Source organism: Chiloscyllium plagiosum, chromosome 17 (assembly GCF_004010195.1).
Source record: "Chiloscyllium plagiosum isolate BGI_BamShark_2017 chromosome 17, ASM401019v2, whole genome shotgun sequence".
Taxonomy (NCBI): Eukaryota; Metazoa; Chordata; class Chondrichthyes; order Orectolobiformes; family Hemiscylliidae; genus Chiloscyllium; species Chiloscyllium plagiosum.
Genome location: NC_057726.1, coordinates 72,475,854 through 72,488,982, shown reverse-complemented (window position 1 = coordinate 72,488,982; position 13,129 = coordinate 72,475,854). Strand labels below are relative to the sequence as shown.

Sequence of the window (13,129 nt, the reverse complement as noted above, 5' to 3'; positions counted from 1 at the left end):
GGAGTTATCTGTCAATCTAACAGATTATGAGGTGAGGTGAACTTTTCTGGATGTTTGGTTTAATTAGCAGAAGGGTTCACCGCTGTGATTGGGTCAGGGGCAGTTTGGGGGTTCGAGTCTGCGATTTGGACAGGCTTAGACAAAACCAGTCTGAGATTTGAACAGATTTGTGAGTTGAAAGATCCCAGCAGATTTAAACACTTGCCAAATAGTGTCCTGGATCGCTAAATAAAATATAGGTGAAACAATTTGTTTAATTTCAGTGCTGAAAATGTGTTGCTGGAAAAGCGCAGCAGGTCAGGCAGCATCCAAGGAACAGGAGAATCGACGTTTCGGGCATAAGCCCTTCTTCAGGAAGGCTTATGCCTGAAATGTCGATTCTCCTGCTCCTTGGATGCTGCCTGACCTGCTGCGCTTTTCCAGCAACACATTTTCAGCTCTGATCTCCAGCATCTGCAGTCCTCACTTTCTCCTGTTTAATTTCGGTTACTTGTGGCTGGTTAAATTAAAAGTGAGAGAAATGGCTCTTATGATTGCTAAAGAGATTCTGGGGTTTGAAGATGATACCCAAATTTGCCAAAAAAGTTTAGAAAGACAGAAAAAGGCCATACTTTTAGAATGAGCAAGAGGTTAGAATTGGGTTTAACTAAGGACAAAAGTAAAGCTGAAATTGTAAGGGAGTAACTCAAACACTTGGGTGGGTCAGAGAAACAGACAAGTGCAGTAGAATTAGAAAAAACTTAAATTACAATTGAGAAAAATGGAGTTAGAAGTTAAAGACAGGGAAAAAGAAAGAGAGAGTGGAAACAGAAAGGGACAGAAGGTTCTTGGCTGAGCAAAGAGAGAGAGAGAAGAAAGAGAAAAGGAGACAGAATTTGAACTTCAGAAGTCGCAACTTAGTTAGGAAAGTCAAGTTAACAGGATGGAGATGAAAAGAGAAGTTAGTGATATATACAAATATGTTAAAACACTGCCATATTTTGATGAGGAAGATGTTGAAGCCTTCTTTATTTCATTTGAAAAATTGGCTAGGCAGATGAAGTGGTCAGAGAACTTGTGGGTAATGCTGGTTCAGACTAAGCTGGTAGGCAGAGCTAGTGAGATAATTGCCGTGCTGTCGATGAGAGGTCAAGAGATTATGAAGAGGTCAAACAGACTATTTTAAGTGTTTATGAATTGGTATTAGGAGTGTATAGACAGCGGTTCAGAAACATAAAGAAGGAACCAGGTCAGACTTATGCTGAGTTCAAAAGAATTAAACATAGTCATTTTGATAGATGGGTCCAGGCCTTAAAGATAGATCAGACCTATGAGGGTGTAAGAGAGGTTATTCTGCTGGAGGAGTTTAAAAACTTACTTCCAGAGATAGTAAGAATTCATGTGGATGAACAGAAAGTTCAGAAAGTGAGAAGGGTGGCAGGGATGGCTGGTGCATAAGGCAAAGTTTAGCTTACGGCAAGCATTTCATCCTGTGAGGGATAGAAATTGGAAGAAGGGGAGATCCTACTCTACAAAACAAAGAGCAGTCACTGGTAAGATTTTACCACAGGATAAAAAAGAAGCCCAAGAGGGTGGACAGGAGGTGAAAGGCCTCAGGTGTTTTCACTGTAATGGGGTGGGACACAGACAATGACAGTGCCGGTGGTTTCAGAAGGGCACTGGGAAAAGGTGTTTTCACTGCCAGAAGGTGGGACACGTGGAGTCCCAGTGCTGGTTGTTAAAGAAAAGCACTGTGGGAAAAGATGTGGGAAAAGAAGGTAAGTCGGTGGCATTAGTGAAAGTAGTAAAGGAAACCCCAAGAAAAGTCAAGGAGCAGCAGGAGAGTGCACAGCCTAAGTAAGGGCTGGGTATGGATTTAATACCAAATCTCTATAAAGAATTTGCTTCCGTGGGTAAAGTTTACTCAGGAAGAACAGATGGAGAAGGGAAATTCGAGAGATACAGGACCTAATCAGCCTCTCATAGTAACAGATGAACGTATTTACACTCTATCTCATCTGTTACCTGACAGTGTGGTAATTTGTGGGATAGATGGACAGAAATTTAGCATTCCCCTGTGTAAGATCAGGTTGGAGTGCCAACTCAAGACTGGGGAAGGTACAGTGGAAGTAATTGACAGAGTGTCAGTTCCAGGGATACTATTTGTTCTTGGGAATGATTTAGCAGGATCCAAGGTGGGAGTGACACCCCTTGTTGTGGAGAAGCCCCCAAGGAAGACCAGGAAACTGAGGAGTTTAAAGACAAATGCCCTGGTATTTTCCCAGATTGTGTAGCAACAAAATCCAACTATCATAAGTCACAGAACAAAGCAACAACTAAAGAGAAAGATGAAGGAGTTGAGGTTCAGTTAGTGAACACCTTGTTTGGTGTAATGCTGCAGGAAAAACCTGAACAGGCAGAGGGTCATACCTGAAAGGCTAGTGGGCTTACAACAGAAAGATGAGACAATAAAAGATCTATATGTTGATGCATACTCAGAAGAGAAGGCTTATTATCTGAAAGGTAGAAACCATGGAGACCATGACAGGTTAGGGCAGAGGAGAAATGGGCTGAAGTGCACCAGATTGTGTTGCCAGTAGCATACAGACAGGAGGTGTTATGGGTAGCACATGAACTACCTGTAGGAGCACAGAAGACTCAAGCTAAAGTACAAAAACATTTCTATTGGCCTGGAATGCACAAGGATGTGGTTAACTTTTGCCGTACATGTCATACATGCCAAATGGTATGGGCGGCATGGTGGCACAGTGGTTAGCACTGCTGCCTCACAGCACCGGAGACCCGGGTTCAAGTCCCGCCTCAGGCAACTGTCTGTGTGGAGTTTGCACATTCTCCCCGTGTCTGCGTGGGTTTCCTCCGGGTGCTCCGGTTTCCTCCCACAGTCAAAAGATGTGCAGGTTAGGTGAATTAGCCAGGCTAAATTGCCCATAGTGTTAGGTGAAGGGGTAAATGTGCGGGTCTGGGTGGGTTGCTCTTCAGAGGGTCAGTGTGGACTTGTTGGGCTGAGGGGCCTGTTTCCACACGGTAAGTAATCTAATCTGATCTAAGCCACAGGCACGAATAAAACCAGCACCTTTGTTGCCAATTCCCGCATTTGAAGAATCTTTCACGTGGGTTATAATTGATTGTGTCGATCCCCTCCCAAGAACTAAAAGTGAGACCAGTACCTGCTAACCATAATAGATGTGTCTCCCAGATTTCCAAAGACAATTCCATTGCAAAGTATTATGGCAAAGAGGGTGGTAGAGGACTTTGTAGCTTTTTTCACCCAGTATGGGCAACCCAGAGAGATTCAATCACACTAAGGGTCTAATTTTAGTGCTAGGCTGTTTAAGGAAGTCATAGGTAGCTGAGGCATACAGCACTTGAAGTCAAGTGCACATCATCCTGAATCCCAGGGAGCTTCAGAAAGGTGGCATCAGACCCTGAAGGCCATGTTGACAGCTCACTGTCAGGATTACCCGAATGATTGAGGTAAAGGTATCCCATTCATATTGTTTGCCATTAGAGAGGCCACAAATTAATCTACTCAGTTTACTCCCTTTGAGTTAATTTTCGGACATGAGGTGAGAGGGCCTTTGAAATTAATTAAAGAGAAATTGACAGGACCAAAGTCACACTTGGATTATGTATCAGAGGTGAGGGAGAGATTAAATCAAGTGGGTGAGTTAGCCAAACAGCACCTGAAGAGGGCACAGCATAGAATGAAGCAGGTGGCAGAAAAAAATCCTGAAATTCAGATGTCCTCCCATGGGGATGATGTATTAGTACTGTAACCAGTGATAGAAGATCCCTTCAAAGCCAGGTTTAATGGTCCCTGTCAAATTGAGAAAAAGTTGAGTCAGGTGAACTATCTGATAAAGATGCCAGATAGGAAAAAAACTGTATCGGGTATGCTCAAACCTTTTTGCAATAGAGAGAAGAAATTGGAGAAACAGGTGTTAGTTACTGCTCTTCAGAGTGAGGATGTCATGGAGTTTGATGTGCCTCAAAATATGTTTAACAATGAGGAAGTCCTTGAGGAGTAGGACAGCTTAGTAAACTATCTGTCTCAGGAACAATAAAAGCAGTTGAAAAGTTTGTTACTGCAGCATGAGGACATATGCAGGAATAAGATGGGGACGACTAATGCTTTGTGCATGAGGGTGAAGTAGGGAATGCTATTCCAGTGAAACAACACCCCTATAGGCTTAATCCTTTCAAAGCCACACAGGTCCAGAAGGAAGTGATACAATGCTCACCAAAGACATCATCGAACCAAGTCAGAGTGATTGGAATTCGCTGATCGTGTTAGTTCCGAAACCTGATGGGACTCAATGATTTTGTGTGGACTTTCAGAAGGTCAACGCTGTAAAGAAATTGGACTCATACTCAATAGCGAGATTGGACGACTGGACAGAGAAAGTTGGACAAGCCAATTACATCACAAAGTTAGACTCACTGTGTGGTTATTGGCAGGTACCTTCGTCAGAGAAAGAGAGAAAGTTTCTGTGTTTGTAACCTCAAGTGGGCTATATAAATTCAAAATGATGCCCTTTGGAATGAAGAACGCACCCGCCACATTACAAAGACTCATGGACAGAGGTGCAGCTGGGTTAATAAACTGTACACTATCTGGAGAATGTAGTGATCTTTAGTGAGTCATGGAAAGATCACATGGTACAGTTTGGCAGTGCTCTTTGACTGATTAAGAGAAGCAAAACTGGTAATAAACTTAAAGGAAACAGAATTCGCAAGATGATGTTCTTGGGACATCGGTCATAGAAGGTTGACCCCAAGGAATGCAAAGATGAAGGCCATCGATGAATTTCCATGACCAACCTCGAAGGTAGAGATGCTTCGGTTTTTGGGACTAAGCAGATTCTACTGGAAGTTTGTTCCAAACTTCAGCAGCGTGGTGGCAATGAAGAAGAACACACAATTTCAGTGGATAGAACAATAATGCCAGGAGGCATTTGACAATTTACCAGTGCACCAGTTTTAGCTACACCACATTTTTTGGAACCCTTCAAAGTTGCAATCGATGCTAGTGATATAGGAATTAGAGCTGTACTGCTACAGGAAGATGAGGATGGAATTGAATGGCCAATTGTTTACTTTTCAGAGAAACGCAACACCGACCAATGAAAATACTCTACCATTGAAAAGGAATTATTGATTTTGATACTGGCCTTACAACATTCAAATTTTTTGGGGATGAACAATGTCTGTGAGACAGTTGTGTACATATCACAATTCTCTGACATTCTTGAAATGATTTAAAGACAAGAATATGAGACTATTTCATTGGAGTCAAATGTTACAGACTTAGTGTAGATAACATTGAACAGATACCAATGTTTTATATATATGTATATATGTGTGCATACAGAAGTTAATATGAACTTAGGTTAATATCCTATGTATTTCATTGTCATGGGGTTAACAATTAGGAAAAAACAAATGAAAGCCATCTTTTCATTATGATAGTTCATTTTTTCTTAAGGGGGGAGGTGTTATGAAGTTGAAGGCTTGTACTGTATCTTAAGAGAGAGTGAATGCCATTTTACACTGAGAGATTACAAGCACTTGTCATAGAACTAGCTAGCAGCAAATTGAAAAAATGTAACATTTGGCATGAAACAGATACCTTGAGTTCAGGTTGCTATTTTGACAACAATCCAAATTTAACCAATCAGTTTAAATTATGCCCCAGGATACTAAAATCCAATTTATTTTGAATTTATTGTTTTTGCCAACGTTGAATCAATGAGACAATCTGATGTTGGGAGGGGAATGAAGAAGCAGGTATTTTGAAAATTAGACACAGACCAACTGCCACCTAGAGAGAAATTGCCTTCAAAACACTTTCTATCAAACGTACCTTTTTCATATGAAGCATTGTTGCAGCAAAAGACAGAAGATGCCATTGGGAAATCTTCAGCCAGAGGAAGACAGACACCAACAACAACAGCCGCTGTGAGGTTTTAAACTTGTGTGGTAAAGAATAAATTGATTCCTTTTCCTTTAAGTAGTGGAATTTGGGAGTTCTCTGTCTCACACTTTAACAGATTATGATGTGAGGTGAGCTTTTCTATGCGTTTGGTTTAATTAGCGGGAGGGTTCACCGCTGTGATGTAACACTCAACAAACACTCCCACAGCACCAAAGATATGCAGGTCAGGTGAATTGGCCATGCTAAATTGCCTGTAGTGTTAGGTAAGGGGTAAATGTAGGGGTATGGGTGGGTTGCGCTTCGGCGGGGCGGTGTGGACTTGTTGGGCCGAAGGGCCTGTTTCCACACAAGTAATCTAATCTAATCTAAGATGTCTCACAAACTAGTCAAGCAACAGCTCGACATAGTCATACTCATATGTCCTAGACATCACCATCACCATCCCTGGATATTTCCTGTCGCACCAGTAGAACAGACCCAGCAGAAAAGACAGTTGAGAAGGAATTGCCCTGAGAGTCCTCAATGTTGACTCCAGACTTCATGATTTCTCAAGGCTTCAGTTTAAATGGACAAGAGAACCTGCTGCTGATTACTATGCACTGCCCTACCTCTGCCAATGAAGATCCTCCATGTTGAACAACAGGACACAAATTGCACTTTGGATGGGGGATTTCAATGTCTACCACTAAGAATGGTTTTGCAGCAGCACTATTGATGAAGCCAGTAGGGTCCTAAAGGACATAGGTGCTTGACTGTGTCTGCAGCAGATAGTGAGGTAACCAACAAAAGGTAAAATAGTTGTTAATGAACTCAGATTTCTCCAGTTTCCTCATTTCCCCTCCCCCCACCTTGTCTCAGTTAAATCGCTCGAACTCAGCACCGCCTTCCTAACCTGCAATCTTCTTCCTGACCTCTCCACCCACACCCCACTCTGGCCTATCATCCTCACCTTAACCTCCTTCCACCTTTCGCATTTCCAACGTCCCTCCCCCAAGTTCCTCCTCCCTACCTTTTATCTTAGCCTGCTGGACACACTTTCCTCATTCCTGAAGAAGGGCTTATGCCCGAAACGTCGATTCTCCTGTTTCTTGGATGCTGCCTGACCTGCTGCGCTTTTCAGCTCTGATCTTCAGCATCTGCAGTCCTCACTTTCTCCTAAAAGGTAAAAACATACTTGGCTTCATCGTTACCAATCTGCCAACTGTAAATCAACAGTATCAGGAAGGGTGACCACCACACAGTCTTTGTAGAGAAGATATCCCATTTTCTCCAAATGTGAGTGTGTGATGCTATTTCTCTGAGTATGAGCAAGCAGTGCTGTCTCTCCCCGAGTGTAACTCTGATACTCTCTCAGTGTTAGTAACAATCCCAATCATCTCAGTGCAACATGTACTCGGTTGCTTTGCTCTGATTGTTGAAGGCAAGAGTGTCTTTTCTCATTCGTGATTCTCTCTGAAGAGTGTTTGATGGATGAAATTTCCTTCATGGCTTTCTTTCCTTGTGGCTTTTTATTCCCTCACACCCATCTTTGTGCCCAGCTCTCTTCCTCCTAATGGGAGGTGACAAAACTGTTGAGTAACTGTTAGAGACATCGTTAATAAATAACAGGACACTCGAACCTCAGAGGAACAGAGGGATCTTGGGGCGTTTGTTGTCAAACCCTTGTCAGTGGCAGGACTGGTGAATAGAGTCACTAAGAATATATATGAGATGCTTGCCTTTATCAGTTGAGATGTAAATTGTAAGAGCAGGGAGCCACACAGGACTTTGATCCAACCATAGCTGGAGTATTGTATATGGTTCTGGCCACCACACTATTGCCTGGGATGGAGCCTTTCAGCCCTGAAGAAGGGCTGGTCTAGGCTAGGTTTCTTTGGAACAGAGAAGATTGAGGGAGGTTGTGACAGAGTATGTAAGATTATGCGAGGCATGGGGCCATGTTGAATGGAAGGCAGCTGTTCCTCTTAGTCCAAGGTTCAATGACAAGGGGCGTAAGTTTTAGGTGAAAGGAAGGAGGATTAGAAATGGATTTGAGGAAAATACTTTCACCCAGAGGGTACTGGAGGTTTGGAATGATCTGCCTGGGAGGGGAGTTGAGGTGGGGAACCTGACAACCTTTAAAATAATTTGGATGAGCCACTTGAAATGTCATAACGCTCAAGGTTGGGGCCTAGTGCGGATAAGTGGGACTGGTGAAGATTGAGGGGGAGGTAGGTCGGTGCAGACTCGATGGGCCGAAGGGCCTCTGCTGTACTGGATGGAGAGATCCCTTTAATGGTTAAAGGGGGAGCCTGAGCCTGCAGTGTCTCCTCCCCCTGTCAGAGGTTGATTTGTTTGTGTGCTGCCGTGCCCTGGTCGGATTTCTGATCCTGTCTCCTGTCGGCTGCAGCCACATCTTCGCCTCGGGACGGTGTCTCGCTGCTGATTCCAGGAGAATGAAGCCTTTCCAGTAAACCTTGTAGAGGGGGCTGATGTGAGTGCGCTGCTGTCGACTGGGCAGGGCCGGGCCGGGCCGGGCTGGGCTCATTATCCCCGGAGACAGGGAGGAGACTGTGCTGGCAGGATGACAGTCCAGCCGGGGAGCCGTGACTGACTGAGTGACTGAGTGAGTGAGTGAGAGAGAGAGAGAGAGAGCTTGCCTGGTGTTCACTCCTTCGCTGTCTGCAGACCCTGTGGAACATGGAGCCACTCCGTCCCCGGCTGCCCTGAATGGGGCTAGCAACACGGTCCTGATCCACGGCCCCGGCAGAATCACAGAACCGCCTACAGCCTGCAGGTGAGTGCTTGAGGAGCAGCTTTGTTTGAGCTGGAGGGAGAGAGCTGACCGACTGAAGCTGCCCGTTTAACCAAAAGATACTGGACACTGCAATTAGACTCAGTGGTGGGATTATACCTGAGCTCCCTCGCATACCCCTACACCATAGACATAGACACAGTGAGACTTTGACCACCGACACAGACTGACTGCACATGCACATAGGGACTGTAACACACACACTGACTGCACCGACACACACAGGGACATGACACACACAAACTGACACACTGACTGCACAGACACACACACACAGGGACATGACACAAACACACAGACTGACACACACTGACTGCACAGATACACACAGGGGCACATTGACATATACACAGGCTGACACACTGCACCGACACACACACGGACACATTGATACATATACACAGACTGACACACACTGACTGCACAGACAACACAGGGACACATTGACACATACACACTGACATACACAGACTGACACTCTGCACAGAAACACACAGGGACACATTGACATACACACAGACTGACACACACTGCACAGACACACACAGGAGCACTGACATATACATGTACAGACTGACACATGTTCACTGACTGCACAGGCACACACTAACTGCAGAGAGAGACAGTGATGCATTCACACACAGACCGAGTCCACATATACACACACTCTAACATGCACAAAGTCTGACACACTGACACAGACGGACACATTTACACTCTGATATGCACAAAGATTGACACACAGACATGCACTGACACAGTGAATGCACACACTGACAGACTGACACACAGACTGACACTGATACACCAACTCAAACTGACACATTCCCTCTAACATTCTCAGACTGACACTGACATACACTCTGACACACACAGGCACATATATGCATACTTACATAGATGCTTACACTCAGACACATACAGAGACAGTCATATGCAGAGACTGGCTGGCACATACATACAGATACTGACTGACACACATCCACACTGACAGATACAAATTGACACTCAAATACACTGACTAATGCTGCTGTGTACGCTGACACACATCCGCTCATTCATCTTCACATACATACATGGATGTGCATATGCACACACACTCTCACAAGCACATATACATACCTTTGTATATACACACACGCATCCACCATACATGCATGCTTAGATGCACACACAGAAAATCATATACACACTCTCAGACATATACACACATGCCCATGCACATTCATGCACTCTTGTACACATTCACACAGACACACACAAATGCGCACATAAACACAAACGCAATCGCATACGCTTACATGTGTGTTAACATAGATGCATATAAACACATAGGCACCCATGCATGAGTTCACACATATGTGCACATACACAAAAGCTGGCAAACTGTGCAAGGGAATAAAATGTTACAGGCACACATTCAATGGGAGAAGATTCATGCCATGGATGCTGGACTTTGAAATTAAAAACAGAAAAATGTTGGAGGAATTCAGCAGAACTGGCAGCATCTGTGGAGAGAGAAACAGAGCTAACACTTCAAGAGTTCAGAACAGGCAGATTCATAAGTGTTGGTCTGATTCTGTTTAGGCTGGCAAAATTCAAGTTCAAATCCTAAGCTCTTATCTATTGTATAGTTTAAATTCTCAGTAATGTCTTGGTAACAATCAGAAACGTGTGACAAAAAGCACAGCTGAATCCAGATAGAGGTGGGTACTGCAGATGCTGGAGATTAGAGTCAACATTAGAGTGATGCTGGCTGGAAAAACACAGCAGGCCAGGCAGCATCCGAGGAACAGGAAAATCAATATTTTGGGCAAAAGCCCATCATCAGGAATGAGGCCTCATCAATTTTCCTGCTCCTCGGATGCTGCCTGACCTGCTGCAATTTTCCAGCACCACTCTCTTCACAGCAGTAGGCCATTCAGCTCATAAAACATAATGCACCATTTCATAGAAAATCATAAAGTTCACAATCACAGTGTGGAAACAGGCCGTTTGGCCCATCGAGTCCATATCGATCCTCCAAACAGCATCCCACCTAGACTCATCCCCTAATCTATCCCTGTAACCTTGCATTCCCCGTGGCTAACCCACTTATCGACTGTGGGAAGAAACCAAAGCACCCGCAGGAAACCTGAGCAGACACAGGGAGAATGTGCAAACTCCACGTGGCCAGTCACCCAAGGCTGGAATCAAACCCAGGTCCTTGGTGCTGTGAGGCAGTCGTGCTAACCACTGAGCTACTGTGCCACCTCACGACGATGCTAAATTTTCTATCTCAGTGTTGTATTCCTGCACTCTCCCCATACCCCTTGATAACGTTCACTTTGAGAACTCTGTTTCTTTCTTGAATATATTCGATGACCTGGCCTCCAGTGCCTTCTGTGGGAGAGAACCCCACAGGCTGACCACCCTCTGAGGAAAGAAATGAGGAATTGAGTTCCGGAGCCCTGAGGTCATGTTGCAGTTGTATAAGACTCTGGTGTGGCCGCATCTGGAGTATTGTGTGCAGTTTTGGTCGCCATACTATAGGAAGGATGTGGAGGCACAGGAATGGGTGCAGAGGAGGTTTACCAGGATGTTGCCTGGTATGGTAGGAAGACCGTATGAGGAAAGGCTGAGGCACTTGGGGTTGTTTTCATTGGAGAAAAGAAGGTTTAGGGGTGACTTGATAGAGGCGTAAAGATGATTAGGGGTTTAGATAGGGTTGACCATGAGAACCTTTTTCCACGTATGGAGTCAGCTATTACGAGGGGGCATAGCTTTAAATTAATGGGTGGTAGGTACAGGACAGATGTTAGGGGTAGGTTCTTTACTCAGCGAGTCGTGAGTTCATGGAATGCCCTGCCAGTAGCAGTGGTGGACTCTCCCTCTTTATGGGCATTTAAGCGGGCATTGGATAGGCATATGGAGGATAATGGGCTAGTGTAGGTTAGGTGGGCTTGGATCGGCGCAACATCGAGGACCGAAGGGCCTGTACTGCGCTGTATTTTTCTATGTTCTATCTCAGTCCTAAATGACCTGTGTTGGACCCTGAGACTGTGTCCTCTGATTCTAGATTTTCTAATCAGGAAAAATGTCCCACATCTAGTCTGTCCAGTCCTGTTTGAATTTTATACGTTTCAATGAGATCTCCTCTCTATTTTCTAAACTCCAGTGAATACAGGCCCAGATGAACCAATTCTCCTAGAACACTTGTTATCCCCAGTACCAGCCGAGTGAATGTCGGCTGCACTCCCTCTATGGCAAGTATGGCACTTCCTTTGGTGTGGCAATGAAAACTGCACACAATATTCCTGGTATGGTCTCACCAAGTCCCTGTAATTCTGCACAAAGACATTCCTGCTCCTGTACTCAAATTCTTTTGCTGCACCTTCGTGTTTGCTTTCAGTGACTGTTATACAAGGACACCCAGGTTCCTTTTATACATTACATTTTCAGATCTTTCACAATTTAAATAATAGTCTGCAATTCTGTTTTTCCTACTGAAATGGATGCTTCACATTTAGCATAAATCCATAATGACTTTATATAATCTTGTTTGGATTCTTGAAGTGCCCTATTATCCTTTAATTATAAACTTCAGCATTTTCCAACTGCTAATGTCCGACTAACCAGTCTATAATTCCCAGCTTTTCTCTCTGCCTCCTTTTTTAAATTGTGAGGTGACATTTGCCATCCTCCAATCTGATAGGACTGTTTCATAATCTACAGACTTTTGAAAGGTGACAACCAAAGCATGCACTATTGCTAGGGTCACCTCCTTTATACCCTGGGATGTGGATTATCAGGCCCTCAGAATCTATCAGCTTCTGTCCCATTATCAGTCCCATTAATTTCTCCAACACTTTTTCTATTCAATTTCCTTTTCCGCATTGGACCGTTGGTCACACCACATTTCTGGCAGGTTATTTGTGCCTTTTTCCATGAAGACAGAATTAAAGTAATTGTTTAAATGCTCCCCATTTTCTGCTCTCCATTCTCTTCTGTTTTGGACTGTAAAGAACACACATTTGCCTTCACTAATCATTTTCTTTTTACAATCTTTTTCTTTTCACATAAACTTTTATAGATAGAACATAGAACTGTACAGCACAGAACAGGCCCTTCGGCCCACGATGTTGTGCCGAACATTTGTCCGAGCTTAAGTACCCAACCATGTACCTATCCAATTGCCGCTTAAAGGTCACCAAAGATTCTGACTCTACCACTCCCACAGGCAGCGCATTCCATGCCACCACCACTCTCTGGGTAAAGAACCCACCCCTGACATCTCCCCTATACCTTCCACCCTTCACCTTAAATTTATGTCCCCTTGTAACACTCTCTTGTACCCGGGGAAAAAGTTTCTGACAGTCTACTCTATCTATTCCTCTGATCATCTTATAAACCTCTACCAA

The 13,129-nt window shown here is 44.1% G+C and overlaps 1 protein-coding gene across 4 annotated transcripts in view; it reads left to right on the top strand.

Annotated features, from left to right (window-relative positions):
- The first annotated feature begins 7,595 nt into the window (after positions 1–7,595).
- Positions 7,596–13,129, top strand: part of dok4 (docking protein 4) — a 94,698-nt gene continuing 89,164 nt past the window's right edge. For 3 of the 4 annotated variants that reach the window (XM_043707418.1, XM_043707414.1, XM_043707415.1), the window contains exon 1: positions 7,598–8,711. The gene's annotated coding sequence lies outside the window, so the exon portion shown is untranslated. Of the gene's footprint in view, positions 8,712–13,129 lie in introns of all 4 variants that reach the window. The other variant, XM_043707417.1, reaches the window with a different exon arrangement.